Genomic DNA, 5,601 nt, shown 5'->3' on the forward strand with positions numbered 1-5,601 from the left:
GTTTTGGCAGGTCAGCTACACACGCCCCCTGTGACAAGACAGTTTCACAATGTTTCTACAGTGTTGCCACGCTGCAACAACAGTATCACTTAAAAAGTGACCACAGACATTATCCTTGGCTAATATTTTCACACGGCGCGCAAACGCACACGCGCGCACACACACACACACACACACACACACACACACACACACACACAACATACACAACACACCGACACCGACACCGACCTTGCTAGTGAGAGCATTCAGAGTCTACGGTGAGAACTCAAGTGAGTTGCTTCTAATGGGTTGACATGAGGACACCGCTCACCTTGCCGGAGATGTGTAGCCTCGGCGCCTTCTCGGTGACAGCACCGCACATATAAAAGTCCAGTTACGTTCCCTCGCTTGCTACGTACCGATGGGGGTCGGAGCCGATAATGTTGCTTGCGGATATCAATTTTATGCACAGTACAGTAGCCTTCTGGGCTATAAGAGATGAGCACAACGTTCAAGACATCTCCAAACGCAAGCCGACCTCCCGAAATATTGCTGCGTAACGTACACTGCCGCTTAAACGGTATAAACGCGCGCTTATTACTTGTTTTGTCCAGAGTATGTGGAAATATTTTCACGGTTCATGATCGGCTGCCACGATGGGAGATGGGAAACAGCATTAGCTTCTACAGTAGCTCCACCCCCTTTACAGTATGGGCGCGTGCGGGTCAGATCAGGAGGTCGGAGAGAGAGAGAGAGTGAAGCCGTATACTGCACTCTACGGGAGGAATCACGCTATTGCATAGGCACGCTGCTGTACTGTATATATAGGCAGGCCTAATAGTCGATAGCGAGGGCTTGGCGCGCAAAGGGCCTCAGTGACGTCTCCAAATTGGACAAGAAAGTCAAAACAAAAAAAAGGATTCTGAGCCGATTGTAATTGTGATGAGTCGTTGTTTATACACTCCATTCCAGTGCCGTTAAGGATCTCAGTTAGCTCCTTTCACAACTTAATAGATCTCACCCAAGAGCCTTCTATTGATATTTACACAACTCATTTTAGCCCAAATTGCCACTCACTACTATAGACCCTTTGCGTGCTGATGGCCTTGATAGGGTCTCTGCAGCCTGGGTTTACTGCACAATCTTAAAAGTGGGCCCGATATATATTCCATTCTGCACTTCTATTGTATTGGGTATTGACTAACATGCTTAGACAAGGCTGTTCTATTCAATTATATTGGGTATGGAAGTCTCAGAAAAGCCTATTCTATTATTCTATTCTATTCGGTTTGGACGTATAGTCCCAGACAAGGCTATTCTATGCTGTTCTGTTCTGTTCTGTTCTGTTCTGTTCTATTCTATTCTATTCTATTCTATGCTGTTCTGTGCTGTTCTGTTCTATTCTATTCTATTCTATTCTGCTCTGTTCTGTTCTATTCTATTCTATTCTGCTCTGTTCTGTTCTATTCTATTCTACTCTATTCTATTCTGCTCTGTTCTGTTCTATTCTGTTCTATGCTATTGGGTTATCGGGTCAATGGACTAATAGTCGAAAAGGCCCCAGTGAGCTCCCTCCACCTCTTCCTGTCCTTGGTTACCTTCTGCATCTCACTCCAGGGGAACGATTAGATTAGGTCTGGAATAATAGTTCCAGACAGGCCCATGGTGCTGGTAGTCTGGCAAGGTGCACACGTGGCTGTTACCTTTCCTCATTCCATTCCATGCATTACAATGAGCCTGTCCTCTGATGTCTATCTCCACCAGCCTCCCCCTAGCCGGTATACCATCGGGAGGTCATTGTGACCTTCGACCCAGAGTCTTGATCCAGATCAAGGAAGAACAACATCACACTTTCTAAAAGTTGTTTTATACTTGATGCATGTGTAGCGGAGGTGGTTTGGAATCAGGTAGCCCTGCCTGAGATGTACTGTAGCCCTTATTCCACGAGGATGTCCTCTTGGTGTAACGGTTTACGTCTGTGGCATCCATGTGCACGGCCCTTGGTTTAAACCCTGCCGGTTAAACATGTAATAGAGGCTATAGATGTATTTGGATTGGCTAACAGTTGCACCCCATTTACACCAGCAAGTAAGAAAACTCAAAATAAGATGAGAGAGTTAGAGAGAGAGAGGGTGTGTGTGTTTTCTTTTACCTGTGTATCTGTGCTTTTATTGCAATAATACATATGCATGTTAACACACATTGTCAATGGTCAGAAACATAAAAAGAACTTTGGACAACAAGCACTGGTCACATGACGCGATAAATCAACAAAATGCATTATCACACCAACAAACTGGTCACATTTGGATTCAGTTGCAAATTATACACACACACACACACACACACACACACACACACACACTCTTATAGACACATACAGACACAAACCGCAAACATACTCAACACCCATTTTCTCACATTTTCACACACACACACACACACACACACACACAAGACTGAAATGTAGAACTGATTTGATTAGTAATAAAAATTTCTCATGATAACATTTTAATCCATTCAAAAGTGCTGTATTGTTTAACACTGGTTTCATACACACACAGCAGTTATACCTTACCGTACTGTACTGTACTTTATATAGACAGAAACAACCAAGCAACTCCACCACGACAACCTGCTGCCAAACAGAACCTCCGGACCAAGGGAGGAACAAATGTTGGCGGTAGAAATCGGAGGAAACGCATGCGATGGACACTACTCCTCATTCCATTCCAGGCATTACAATATGCCCGTCCTCCCGATTTCTACCCCCACCAGCCTCCCCTGATCTGGAGAAATATGAACAACGATACTGATATATTAATTCAATAGTCAATAGAACGATTTGAAATGAGTCATACTGTATTTTATATATACTATATACAGAAAAGAAATAAAAATGCACACGTCAGGAAGGAAACACATTTGCACATTAAACAGCACGACGTGTGTCCACTAAACACTTACTAAGAGCCTTTCATTTTTCACATCAGAATATTCAAACGGCTTGTTGACTTGGGTTTCATATGTATACTGTATGTTTGTGTATTATATGTAATAAAGCATACATATTATGTTTAGATTTCTATACTGGTGTGGACTCTGTAAATACAGCTAGCAAGACAAAGATATACTACAGTTACATGAAGCTTAAAACATACATGGGTTAATATATATATACGCACGATGCACTAGACAACACTCTGCAATCCATATTGCATTGATACAATCAACAAATTGGAACAGTACGACTTGCAGGTTTCTGTGATATGTCGAGAGTGACTGATGTTGGATGGATGATGATGCTGATGCAACGGTGGTTGTTGTTGCCAGTGAAACATGCGTGGATGAGCAGGGGGATACTTCTGTCTTCTCCCTCTCTGGATGGACGGATGATGAACGGAGGACGTCTTGCTCCCCTCCCCTCCTCTCCTCTCCTGGCCCGCCACGGCCCTCTGTTCTACTCAAAGAAGTTGCGTTCACTGCGGTTACTGCGTTCACTGGAGAGAAACAAGAGGGAAAGAGGGAAAGAGGGACTCAGCCTCTTTTAGGGAGACAATGCTTCACCCTCCCCTCCTTCAACACTCATGGTAAGCCACATCCGGCCCTGAGTCAAGGACATATTGGACCTGTTTCCCAGACACAGATTAAGCCTAGTCCAGGACTAAATCACACTTTCAATAAAGATTCTTCTATCTATTGAGTTGCTTTTTTAAATCTGGGATTAGTCTTAATCTGTGTCTGTGAAACCAGCCTGTGGTGCGCTTGATTTAGCTTGCAGTTTGCAGTGCTGTTTTGGGACTATTCTACTCAATCAAGCGCACCTCTAGTATTGTGATGTTTTGACTCAGGTGGGACAGTACCCAGCCTAGTGGACTGTACTCACACAACACCAACAATAGGTAGCATGGTGTTCAGGGTTTAAATGTGCTCTATAAAACAAGGACAGAACCATCATGTTGATGTTATAGAATATTAATTATAGTAATTATATTATAGTAATAAGAATGGTGAATAATCACTCTCTGTTTTTAACTGTAACTGTAGAACAATCACTCTCAGAGTTGAATTGTAGAATTAGCACTCATTCAGGGTGGGATCCTAATTTGAGATCCACACACGTAACTCAATATTCAACATAAATCTCAATGTTTGACTGACGTGAAAGTCAGAGTTATGCACACAGACCTCAAGTGAGGGTTTCGACCTTAACCTTTAACTAGCAGGTTAAATGCATATACAGTAGACCCCATAACCAAATGAACAAACCCAATTCTATTCAGGACATTTAGGAAGGGGATATTATATAGAATAGAATAGAATAGAATAGAATAGAATAGAATAGAATAGAATAGAATAGAATCAGGCTTATGAAGCATGATCATAATGCGTTATAGCAGAGGCAGTGATGTAAGATCCTCCTATGTCATGTTGTTATAACATGGACATGAGGCACAGGGGTGGCAGGTATCATGTCATGCATGTGAATCTTTGGTAACACCCTCACAATGACTGTGTCATGACAACATCAACAACCATGACATCTTGTAATGTCTGTGTATGGCAACCGACTTTGCAACACATTACATTAACATGAACACATTCTGTTAAACGTTTGAACATATTCCATTTACTTATGTTTTCCAGATATGCCGTCTTGTTTGTTAGTAATTTGGTGTCCTAACTTGATGTCTGCTATGTCATGGTTATGACTGTGCAGTAATGGTTACTTATGTACAGTAGGGCTTCTAACAGAGAGTTCAAGTGTTACCAAGTCTTCATTCATGAATGGTAATGGAGGAGTATGCTTGATAAGTAGTTGGCCTGTTTATACCAGGAAAACATATCTACTGTTTTTAAGTTAAATGATCGAGAATTTGCTCTCTCATTGCATAAAGGTAGAGCTGAGGTGGTTTTCTAATAAAGGAGGTCTACTACATTGGTGTCTATGCCTATGGCTGACTGTAGGGTACCCTTGGGTGCTACCCTAGCTAGTCTGGTAGCTAAACCTCTGGGTGCTAACCTAGCTAGTCTGGTAGCTAAACCTCTGGGTGCTAACCTAGCTAGTCTGGTAGCTAAACCTCTGGGTGCTAACCTAGCTAGCTTACCATCAGTAACAGCTTAAACTTTGATGTGATTGGCGTCTCCCAACCTGGTGATTACAAGATGAAACCAACGGTCAACGGTCAACGGTTAACGGTCAACTCAAAACAAAACCAGAAGTGGTGAAGTCCTAGTGATCTTGCTACATTGGGGGTTTAGTGTGTGATAGTTGAATTCCGACAATTCTTCTATAGGCGCTCTTTACAGACACAACCATGTGATATCTACTGTATTGTGTCTGCCATGTACCAATCAAGTAAGAAACATACTTTGATATGAAATGTGATATAATGACATTTATTTATATTATTTATGTGATTATATCATTATGTTTTCATTACATTTTACACAATCGGTATCACGTTTTAGCGTAGTATCCTGGATGGCTTTGTTGTCATGGCTCTACGTAATCAAGGCGGAGAGGGTGGGGTCTAAAGTGAATGTGAGGCGGTGATTGGGTGATTGAGGTTGAGTGGCATGCAGGGCGGCGTTGGCCATTGGTGCTAGGTACTGTAC

This window comes from Argentina silus, assembly GCF_951799395.1.
Source record: "Argentina silus genome assembly, chromosome: 9".
NCBI classification, from domain to species: Eukaryota; Metazoa; Chordata; class Actinopteri; order Argentiniformes; family Argentinidae; genus Argentina; species Argentina silus.